Here is a 12,608-nt window from a genome sequence, read left to right as displayed (position 1 = left end):
TTTGAATCAAAAATATTTATTTCTAGAGAAACATTTAAGGGAAACTCATTTCCAATTTCAGAGGAAAAGGGCTCAGTGGTAGTTGGGCCATACCGACAGTATTGCTGTGTTAAAATAGGAATTTCTGCATCAGGCCATCTGTAGGGGCAAGAAACCTTGTCACCACCCTCATGGTGGGCAGGATCTCGGCCTCCATCTTTGGGCTGGTTCTAGGATGTGACAAGGAACTAATGAAACATCTTGAAGATTTTATCTCCTGTATGTGTGCATGTGCTCAGTCGCTCAGTTGTGTCTGACTCTCTGAGACCCCATGCACTGTAGCCCACCAGGCTCCTCTGTCCATGGGATTTCCCAGGCAAGAATACTGGAGTGAGTTGCCATTTCCTTCTCCAGGGGAATCTTCCCGACCCACGGATCGAACCCACATCTCTTGTGTCTACTGCCTTGGCAGGCACATCTTTACCACTGGGAAGCCCTTTCTTGTATTCAGATAAATATTGCAGAGTCTGAAATTAGGGAGCGAGCCAAAGCTAGGTATTACATGGACTTTAGTTGTGGCTGTTAGGTCATTTCACGGTTGGCTGCAAAGCACATTTTTGACTGGCAGATGCAAAGCAATGTTTAGAGTTTTCTTTATGTGTCTAATATTGGTTTTACTTCCCTGTCATGTAGATCACTATGAGGAGTACAATAGATATGGACCAGGAGGGCATGGGTAGCTCCTGAGGAAGCCAGGTGAAAACCTCCTGCCCTTCCAGCTTGTTAGTTTCACTCTTTTCCCCAGGGGGGGTGATCGTCCTCAGCCAGCTTGCCAAACAGCAGGTTCTTTGAGGTGTCCAGAAAATCCCCGTGTAAATACACAGCCAGGAAGTTGGGTGCATAGCTGACTTTGTGTTTCACATGGTTCTTGGGGTATGTTTCCCTCGGCCCAGAAGGCATGCCTCTAGGGTGTGCAGAGAAACTGTCTTGAAAATATTCCTCTTGGCAGGGTGATTTCAGGGACACCTGTGAGAGCTTCCCTGCCTTTGAAAACAAACAGACCCTCACCTGCTTCCCTTCCCTTCTCCCCAGGGGCCTAGAGTCCTTCACTTTCTCATGAAAACCCTTCATTCCTTACTGAGAGCTGATGTTTAGAATGCAGACCTAGAGAGAGGAGCTACCATTACTTGCAGGCAGATTCTTCACCATCTGAGCCACCAGGGAAGCCCAAGAATACTGGAGTGGGTTGCCATGCCCTCCTCTAGGGAATCTTCCCAGCCCAGGGATGGAACCCAGGTCTCCCACGTTGCTGGTGGATTCTTTAATGTCTGAGCCACCAGGGAAGCGCTCATTCCTTAGTGAGAGCTGATGTTTAGAATGCAGACCTGGAGGGAGGCGCTACCATCGCTTGAGACCTTACCATACAGAAAACACTGTCCTGGGAAACGGACATCCAGAGATGTTATTCTTATTTTTTTAGGTGAGGAAATAGGCTCAGAAGTATACATTTGCATGAGGTGACAATGTATGTCATAGAACCAGCCTTCAAACCCATATTCTTCAGACTCCCATGTCCCTGCACCCTCAGGGCCCCCTCCTGGCTCCCTGGGACTGAGGTTCACGGAAGTCTCCTCCCAGATGCCCATCCCTCTTGCCTAGAAGGACAGAGTTCTGGGTTTTAACCCCTCCTGGAGTGTAGAGAGCAGCTAAGATTTGTGGGCTCAGAACGCTTTGGGCCTCTCAAGGTGTGTTGAGCGCAGGGCCAGGAAAGAGGAAAGCGGGGGTCCTAGCCTTGACCTCCAGGAACAAGGCAGAGACCCTCTTTCAGTTTCACGGATGACCTGCCAAGGGGTCTCATTCAGGCTGGTGCCCCTTTTGGGGAAGGGGGAGCAGGTGTGTGTGTGGCTGACCCCCACTTGCACCAGGGTTCTCCTGCCTCCCTTTCATCAGAAAGAGGGTGAAGTTTGCTTCAGAGGGCAGTGTGGGTGTAAGAAGTTCCTGTGTATTTCTGTCCATTTCACTCAGTTCCTGTGCATTCCTGTCCACTTTACTAGCTAGAGTATAAGCCATGAGCATGAGTAATGGTGGAGCACCTAGGCTGGGCTTGTCAAGGGCAGATGGTAGAGTGGAGTGTGGAGGCCCCAAAGGGGTCTCTGGGGCTACCATGATGGGACATGACTACAACATTTCACAGCCCTTCAGAGGTTCACCTTGCAGTCAAGGCACCAATGATCAGTGTGGCTGAACAACAGCTGAAGACAGCAGGCAGAGGAACTTAGGTCACCTGGGCTAGACTCCATACTTTCACTGTTTGGTCTGGGGGTCTATTCCATGTGCAACCACGGAAACCTTAGTCCTAACACTTCTAACACTGCATTATGAATGAGTTTACTTCTGATGGCAGCTTCCTTGAGGACACAGGCCAGTTGTGCTGTTTTCAGCATCTCCCGTGTTTTCTGTGACACCAGAGCCCAAGCAGAGGTTCCTAGCTAAGCTGGAAGCAGACAACTGCTTTGGCCCAAACACAGGCTGAGGAAAACATCAGGGGAACTGGGGAAAAGAAGGTAAGTGGTTAACTGTGTTTCTGGCAAAAGTCTTCTGCTCATTTGGGCTGTGAATGAGAACCTTGAGTGTCAACTGGAGTAGAAGACACTGTCCACGGCTGCCGGACCCTGGCTCCAGCCAGAGAGATGGGGCTGGCTAGAGGGACTTTCCAGAAAAGGGAACAGCAGCCTTGCTTGGGGACAAATCCTAGAGTGCTTTTTCAGATAAGCATAATCTGCTAGCATGAAGACTGTCCCTATTATTTCCATTTTATTTAAAAAGAAACCTCTGAAAATTCAGAAGGCAAATAAAGCAATCCTGCTAATATAATGAAGATGAAGCCATAAAAGTAGCTTTTATAGAGTGTCAACCACTCACTGAGAACCTGGCAGCCAGCGGGAAGGAGGGGCAGGGGTGTGCTATGCCTACCCCACGAGGCCAGGACTTTTTCTATTTTTCTAAAGCACCTAGGGTCTCCGAAGGGGAGGGGAGCTGTGCTGTGAGGGAACCTTCCAGAAACCTCAGCTCTGTGAAGTTTCCCTTCCATTGGCCTTGTTTGTTTTCTCCAGGATGAGGCGGGAGGAGTCACACGGCCGTCAGAAAACACTCATCCCCCCAGGGTTGGTGAACATCTCCCTCTGGTACCTCGGTGCCAAGAGCTCCACACTGCAGACAAGCCTCCGTCCGGTGCCCTCTGAGGCATGCAGCCTATCTGCAAAGCCAGTCAGAATGCAGGGGAGGGAGGGCTGGTCTGTCCTCTCAGTAATCCCCTTGTCACCGCCACCTCGGAAGGCTGCTCACCCTGACGGAGTTGTGATGGGCAAGCCCGTCAAACAGATTGTGAGTGCATTAGTGGGATTAGCAGCAGAGGCGAGGATTTCAATGCATTTCCAAAGTTCATTCACAGCCTCTGAGACTGGCCTGCTCGACTGCCAAAGGGGGCAGGTGACACTTTAGCATTCACGTCACCTGAAGTCGTGCCTGAAGTGGTCGGAGGCACCAGCATCCCCTTGTGTTTGTGTGTCTGTGTTTTCATTCCACGTGTATGCGTGTGTGTGTGTGTGTGTGTGTGTGTGTGTATAAGTTGCTTCAGTCGTGTCCGACTCTGAGACCCCCTGGACTGTAGTCCACCAGCCTTCTCTGTCCATGGGGATTCTCCAAGCAAGAATACTGGAGTGGGTTGCCATGCCCTCCTCCAAGGGGTCTTCCCAACCCAGGGATCAAACTCACGGCTCCTGCATTGCAGCGGGGATCTTTGCTACTGAGCCATCAGGGAGCAGAGCTTAATTTATAAATATCAGTATAAAATGCTATCTAAGAGGTCTTTCCCTTCTTACTGATAAACCAGCTGAAACACTTTAGCAGCTCCACAAAACCAGATGCTTTGTTCTTGGCAGTGATTGAAGTATGATTGATTTTAAATTTGCCCATTAGAGTAATAAACCCTCATTGTGGAAAAACTGGATCAGAAAAGTATAAGGGGAAATTTTAAAATATTCAGTCTTTTCACCGGATATTTCCTCTGATGCCATTTTGTTGTGTTTTCATGAAATTTTTCGTCTATGTGAATATGAAACAGTTATAGTCATATATTGGATCTTGTTTTCTTTTTCCAAAAAATATTTTATCATCAACATCTGCCAATTTTCTTGCACTTTTAATGAAAACACCTGTGAAATATTTTATGTTTATATATTTGTAGCTTTCGGACGTGTGACAAATTTCCACAAACTCAGCAACTTAAAGCAATACCCATTGATTAGCTGACAGTACTGTAGATCAGAAGTTGGCGTCTCTGTGCAGGTCGCAGAAGGTCAAAATCAAAGTGACACCTGGGCCAAGTTCTCCTCTGGAGGCTCTGGGAAGAATCACTTCCAAGCTCATTCTTGTCAGCAGGATTCAGTTCCTCAAGATGGTAGGGCTGAGGTCCTCACATCCTTGCTGCTTGTTAGCTGGGGACTGCTCTTAACAGCTGGAGGCCACCTGTCTCCCTTTGGCATGGGATTCCCTTGATCTGCAAGCCAGCAATGGTCCATTGACTCCTGATTGTGTTTCGAATCTCTGGCTTCTTCTCTGATCAGCTGAAGAAAATGCTTTGCTTTAGAAGGACTCACCTGATTCGGTCAGGCCAACTGGAATACTCTCCCTGTTTCTAGGACGACAGTGTCCTATTACATGATCTAACCAGGGGGGTCAACTTCATCGTATTGATAATCATCACTATGATGCAGGGGATGTATCTCTACTTACCACAATATTGTAATTTATTTAACTAGTTTCCTTCATTTAAAAAACTGAGTCCTATGGCCGCAATTCTATAGTTAAGTCTGCCAAAGCACCGCTTCCTTGAAATATGAGGTATATTTCCTCTTTGGAGCTTCGTTTGGGAATCCTGCTTTTGGTGAGAGCGGACCTATTGTGGCCTTTTGCTGGATTGTTGCATAGTAGGTATATTCCTTTTCTAGGGTTGCTGTGACAAAGTATCATGAGCTGAGCGGCTTAAAACAAGAGAAGTTTATTGTTGCACAGTTCTGGAGGCTAGAAGCCTGGAGTCTATGTGTCAGGAGAGCTGTGGTCCCTGTGAAACTTACAGGAGAATTCCTTCTTCTCTCTTCTTGGCCTCTGGTAGCTAGCTGACAATCTTGGGTTTCCTTGCTTTGCAGCCACGTAACTCCACTGTCTGCCTTTCCCATCAATGCCATTTTTCCTGTGTGTCTGTCTCCACGTAGACATCATCTTATAAAGACTCCAGTCACATCAGATTAGGGACCCAGCCTACCTTACTTTAACTTAACAAGTCACTTGTGTAGTAATCCTATTTTCATATAAGGCCACATTCTGAGACACTGGGTGTTAGGATATCTTTTTTTTTTTTTTTTTTTTTTTTAGGGTATACAGTTTAGTATACCTGTTTTGGATGTGTGGGGGCTTCCCTTTTAGCTCAGTCAGTAAAGAATCTGCCTGCCAGGCAGGAGACCCAGGTTTGATTCCTGGATTGGGAAGACCTTGGAGAAGGAAATGGCAACCCACCCCAATATCCTTGCCTGGAGAATCCCATGGACAGAGGAGCCTGGCAGGCTACAGTCCATGGGGTCACAAGAGTTGGACACAACTTAGCAACTAAACCACCACCATATCTTTTTTTATGGTATATAGTTCAACATTTAATGATTAGTATGGCTCAGTTGGTAAAGAATCTGCCTGCAATGCAGGAGACCTGAGTTTGAGCCCTGGGTCAGGAAAATCCCCTGGAAAAGGGAATAGCTACCCACTCCAGTATTCTTGCCTGGTGAATTCCATGGACAGAAGAGCCTGGTGGACTACAGCCCATGAGGTCACAGAGTCAGACCCAACTTGGCGACTAACACTTCTACTTTTTTTTTCCACTTTCTTAGAATTCCCAGGTGGTGTAGTGGTAAAGAATCCACCTGCCAGTGTAGGAGATGTAAGAGATGCGAATTCGATCCCTGGGTCGAGAAGATCCCCTAGAGTGGGAAATGCCAACTCACTCCAGTATTCTTGCCTAGAAAATCCCATGGACAGAGGAGCCTGACAGGCTGCAGTCCATGGGGTTGCAAAGAGTAGGACACAACTGAGTGACTGAGCACGCACACTCATAGAATATTAGGTGACGATCTCAGTGGAAGCTAAATGGACACGTACAGTGGTAGGCCTTGAACCAGGAGCAGATCACACATACGTAATTATTTCAGCAAAGATTGGAAAGCTGGCTGTGCTGTGGGGCAGCATGCTAACAGGTGGGGCTGGGCCAGATTTGACTCCTAATTCCTGCGGATAGGAATATAGGCATATCCGTATCCTGGGGTTAATTAAGATCATGCCTGAAATTTCCTGGTGTAAAATCCTTTGCCCAAGCTTTGGCTAGTGGCTTTGAGGTTCAGTGAGCTGGGTGTGGTAGGCAACAGGCAGATACAGCTGAATCTTCTCTGACAAGTGGTCCTGGAAGCAGTGACTGTGTATAATGTTAGAAAATGTGTTTCCTTCTTTCTCTCTTTTGCTTTTGCTGTTGACTTAAGGTAGCACAGATCTTTTTAGTTTGGAAAGTGATTTCAGAGTTTATTATCCTTTGTAATTTTCACATCCACCCTGTGAAGCTGAAATTACTATTTCCTTTTAGGTATAGGGAAGTTAGAGGTCTTCCCTGTGGTTCAGTCGGTAAAGAGTCTACATGCAATGTGGGAGACCCAGGTTCAATCCCTGGGTCAGGAAGATCCCCTGGAGAAGGAAATGGCAACCCTCTCCAGTATTCTTGCCTGGAGAATTTCGTGGACAGAGGGGCCTAGAGGTCTACAGTCCATGGGGTCACAAAGAGTTGGATATGACTGACTGACTAACACTTTCATTTTCATAGGTAAGTTAAGAATTAGTATTCAATAACTGCCAATACAATGAAAAGTAGATATTGCTGTTTTCAGTTTTACAGATGATAAGCTAAAAAGGGTTAAGTGACTTGTCTTATGGCACTTGTAAACGGTGCCATAGAGCTGGAACAGGGACTCAGGTCTGTGAACTTACAAGTCTTGTGTGCTGTCCTTATCCCCACGCTGTGCTACCAAGCTGACCACTAACTTGGACCTGCTTAGAGAATGTCAGCATGGGCACTGCACATGGATGCCAGAAGTCCCACTTTCATAAGTACATTTTAGACTGAACACTGTGTAATGTTGGAAACTCAAGTCAATTTTCCTTGGCTTCGTTCATTCACTTACTCTTTTTTTTCATATAATTTCTTTTTTTCCAGCTTTATTGACATATAACATTTTCTAAGTTTAAGGGTACACTGATACATGTATATATTGTGAAAATGATTACTACAGAAAGATTGGTTAATATCTCCAACTGACATAATTACTTTTTGCCTTTGTGTGGTGAGAAGATTTAAAATTATTCTCAGCATCTTTCACGTATACAGTAGAGTATTGTTAACTATAGTCACCATGCTATACATTAGGACTTACCATATAACGAAAGTTTGTACCTTTGACCAACATCTCTTCATTTCCCCTACCCCCGGGCCCATAGCAACCACCTTTCTGCACTCTCTTTCTATGAATTTAGCTTTTTGGGATTTCACATGTAAGTGAGATCATACAGTATTTTTCTTTGTTCAATTTCTTATTTCACTTAGCATAATGTTCTGAAGTTCCATCTATGTTGTTGCAAATGGAAAGGTTTCAAAGATTTCCTTTTTTAATGGCTAAGTGATATTCACATATTTACATTTATATCTATTTATCTAATGTATTTGGGCTTCCCAAGTGGCTCAGTGGTAAAGAGTCCACCTGCTAATGCAGGAGACACGGGAGACATGGATTCGATCCCTGGGTCAGGAAGATCCCCTGGGGTAGGAAATGGCAATCCAGTATTCTTGCCTGAAGAATCCCATGAACAGAGGAGCCTGGTGGACATGGGGTCACAGAGAGTTGGACACTACTAAGTGACTGAGCATGCATTATCTAGCATTGTTGTTGTTCAGTTGCTGAGTTGTGTCTGACTCTTTGTGACCCCCATGGACTGTAGCATGCCACGCCTCCCTGTCCTTCACTATCTCTTGGAGTTTGCGCAAATTCATGTCCATTGGATGAGTGATGTTATCTAACCATCTCATGGCCTGCCATCGTCTTTTCCTTTTGCTTTCAATCTTTCCCAGCATCAGGATCTTTTCTAATGAGTAGGCTCTTCGCATCAGGTGGCCGAAGTATTGGAGCTTCAGCTTCAGCATCAGTCCTTCCAGTGAATATTCAGGTTGATTTCCTTTTAGGATTGACTGGTTTGATCTCCAAGTGGGCAGCCATTCCTTTCTCAGGGGATCTTCCAGACCCAGGGATCAAACCTGGGTCTCCTGCATTGCAGGTAGATTCTTTACTGTCTGAGCCACCAGGGAAGCCTTATGATCTATCATATGTACATGTAAAATAACATTTTCTTTATCCATTCATCCATTGATAATCACTTTGGTTTTTTCCATGTTTGACTATTGTGAATAATGCTGCAATGAACATGGAAGTATGCAGATATCTCTTGCAGATATTAAGTTCATTCCTTCAGATACACAGCAGAAATGGGATTGATAGATCATATGGCAGCTCTATTTTTAATTTTACAAGGAAACTCCATATTGTTTTCCACAGTGGTTGTACCAGTTTACATCTCCACTAAGAGCATAAAGGTTCCCTTTTCTCTACATCCTAATCAACACTTGTTATCTCTTGTCTTTTTGATAATAGCTGTTCCAACAGATATAAGGTGATATCTAATTGTGGTTTGATTTGCCTCTCCCTGATGAGTAGTGATGTTGAGCAGCTTTTCACAAACCTATTGGCCATTTGTGCATCTTTGGAAAAATGTCTATTCAGGCATTCTACCCATGTTTTTAATCAGAGTATTTGTTTTTCTGCTATTGAGTTGTACGAGTTACTCTCCTTTACCTTTGATATTTTTTGTCTTTGATGTCACAATTTATGTATTTTTATATTGTGTATCTATTAACCAATTATTTTAGCTATTGTCCCACTCTTTCCTAAGCTGCAAGGTTTTTGATGCGAATTCCTCTGATTAGCCCTTTATAGAGCTTCCCGTTTATGTGAGGATATTTTTTTTCTCTTGCTTATTTTAAAATTCTGTCTTTGATTTTAGACAGTTTCATTATAATGCATCTTAGAGAAGGGTTGAACTTAATTTTAATTTGCAGACATATGAACTTCATGAACTTGGATGTCTACATCTCTCCCCAATGTTGGGATGTTTCAGCCATTATTTCTTTAAATAAACTTTTGCCCCATTCTCCCTCTCTTCTACTTCTGGGACTCCTATAATACAGGATTTTTTTTTTTTTGTATAGTTTATGTAAGCTTTCTTCAAACTTTTCATTACATTTTCTTTGTTGTCCTCTTGCTGGATAGTGTAAAAAGATCTGCTTTCTACCTCACAGAATCTTTGTTTTACTCCATCCAGTATGATAGTAATACATATGATATTGATGTTCTCTATTACATTTTTCATCCCATTTATCATATTCCTCAGTTCCAGAATTTCTGTTTTGTTGTTGTTAATGATTTCTGTCCCCTTGACAAACTCATTTTGTTAATTTTTTTCCTGCTTTCTTGAGTTGTCTTTCTGTGTTTTCTTATAGTCACTGAGCTTCCTTGAAATGTTTGTTTCATTTTTTTTTTTTTTTGGCAGCCTATTCCTTTGAGATAGGTTACTGGAAATTTATTGTGTTTCTTTGGTGGTGTCATGTTTTTTGATTTTACATTTTCCTTGAAGTTTTATATTGCTATATTTGAAGAAGCAGTCACCTCTTCCAGTTTTTACTAACAGAATTGCAGAGAGAAATACCTTCTGTTTCTCCAAATATTATCCATGTTAGGAATCCTGGGCCTTTCTCAGCTCTTTTCTACTGATATTCCTGCTATGTAGTTTTGCTACCTCTTGAGAGCTTGTTTGAAGGTTCTAGCAGGGGAATGCATATACCCTTGATGGAGGGTCAGTCCTCCTCTATCCAGGATGGTCATCCTCTTTGACTGAGCATGCAGCTTTGGGAGGGACACATATGGAGCAGTGACGGAGGAAGGGGACACCTGCCTAGCCTGCCAGATCAGCCGAATCAACTCTGGCGATCAATGGGGTGACAGATGTCTCAATCAGATCGCCCTCACATCCTCTTGTTACCTCTTGGAGCAGGAATTCTTAAGATTACACATCTTCTCTCAAGCCTGCAGAGCCCCGCTTGGTGTTCTCAGCCTTCACTTTGCTTTCCCCAGGCCTGTACTGATTGTTCACATTTGTATCAGTTCAGGTCAGTTCAGTCGCTCAGTCATGTCCAACTCTTTGTGACCCCATGAATCGCAGCACACCAGGCCTCCCTGTCCATCACAAAGTCCCAGAGTTTAGCCAAACTCATGCCCATCGAGTCGGTGATGCCATCCAGCCATCTCATCCTCTGTCACCCTCTTCTCCTCCTGCCCCCAATCCCTCCCAGCATCAGGGTCTTTTCCAATGAGTCAACTCTTCGCATGAGTTGGCCAAAGTATTGGAGTTTCAGCTTCAGCATCAGTCCTTCCAATGAACACCCAGGACTTATCTCCTTTAGGATGGACTGGTTGGATCTCCTTGCAGTCCAAGGGACTCTCAAGAGTCTTCTCCAACACCACAGTTCAAAAGCATCAATTTTTTGGTGCTCAGCTTTCTTCACAGTCCAACTCTCACATCCATACATAACCACTGGAAAAACAATAGCCTTGACCAGATGGACCTTTGTTGGCAAAGTAATGTCTCTGCTTTTTAATATGCTATCTAGGTTGGTCATAACTATCCTTCCAAGGAGTAAGCATCTTTTAATTTCATGGCTGCAATCACCATCTGCAGTGATTTTGGAGCCGTAAAAAACAAAGTCTGACACTGTTTCCACTGTGTCCCCATCTATTTCCCATGAGGTGATGGGACCAGATGCCATGATCTTAGTTTTCTGAATGTTAAGCTTTAAGCCAGCTTCTTCACTCTCCTGTTTCACCTTCATCAAGAGGCTTTTAAGTTCCTCTTCACTTTCTGCCATAAGGGTGATGTCATCTGCATATCTGAGGTTATTGATATTTCTACCGGCAATCTTGATTCCAGCTTGTGCTTCTTCCAGCCCAGTGTTTCTCATGATGTACTCTACATATAAATTAAATAAGCAGGGTGACAATATACAGCCTTGACGTACTCCTTTTCCTATTGGGAACCAGTCTTTTGTTCCATGTCTAGTTCTAACTGTTGCTTCCTGACCTGCATACAGGTTTCTCAAGAGGCAGGTCAGGTGGTCTGATATTCCCATCTCTTTCAGAATTTTCCACAGTTTATTGTGATCCACACAGTCGAAGGCTTTGGCGTAGTCAATAAAGCAGAAATAGATGGTTTTTCTGGAACTCTCTTGCTTTTTTGATGATCCAGTGGGTGTTAGCAACTTGATCTCTGGTTCCTCTGCCTTTTCTAAAACCAGCTTGAACATCTGGAAGTTCTCGGTTCACGTATTGCTGAAACCTGGCTTGGAGAATTTTGAGCATTACTTTACTAGCGTGTGAGATGAGTGCAATTGTGTAGTAGTTTGAGCATTCTTTGGCATTGCATTTCTTAGGGATTGGAATGAAAACTGACCTTTTCCAGTCCTGTGGCCACTGCTGAGTTTTCCAGATTTGCTGGCGTATTGAGTGCAGCACTTTCACAGCATCATCTTTCAGGATTTGAAATAGCTCAACTGGGATTCCATCACCTCCATTAGCTTTGTTTGTAGTGATGCTTTCTAAGGCCCGCTTGACTTCACATTCCAGGATGTCTGGCTCTAGGTGAGTGATCACACCATTGTAATGACCTGGGTCATGAAGATCTTTTCTGTATAGTTCTTCTGTGTATTCTTGTCTAACTCAATGAAACTAAGCCATGCCGTGTGGGACCACCCAAGACTGGTCGGGTCATGGTGGAGAGGTCTGACAGAATGTGGTCCACTGGAGAAGGGAATGGCAAAGCACTTCAGTATTCTTGCCTTGAGAACCCCATGAACAGTATGAGAAGGCAAAATGATAGGATACTGAAAGAGGAACTCTCCAGGTCAGTAGGTGTCCAATATGCTAATGGAGATCAGTGGAGAAATAACTCCAGAAAGAATGAAGGGATGGAGCCAAAGCAAGAACAAAACAAACAAAAAAACACATTTGTATATTTTCTCACAATTCTGCAGATCTGGTCTGTCTTCCTGCATGTGCTTACTAGCTGTCTACAAGGGCTTCCTCTTGCTGCCATCAGGGGCATGCTCAGATTGCTGAACACAGGGGGAGCCAAGGTTGTGGAGCCCTGGGGATGTCTATACCAGTTAGGAGGACCTGTGGGTGAGACATCCCCAGTGGCTCTTGGGTGGGCTTCCTGATGGAGCAGACTGCTCAGTTAAGGGTCCATGTCCCTTAGATGCTCTTCGGGACCCCTGACTTATGTTCTCCAAGCTGCTTCCTACTCCCCAATCATGCAGCACACCTCAGTATTCTGGGTGGTGTGGGGAAGAATTGGGTCTCTTTGGCAGTGTCCCACAAAGC

The sequence above is a fragment of the Cervus elaphus genome, chromosome 11 (assembly GCF_910594005.1).
Source record: "Cervus elaphus chromosome 11, mCerEla1.1, whole genome shotgun sequence".
Classification (NCBI taxonomy): domain Eukaryota; kingdom Metazoa; phylum Chordata; class Mammalia; order Artiodactyla; family Cervidae; genus Cervus; species Cervus elaphus.
Note: the sequence above shows the minus strand (reverse complement) of the source record.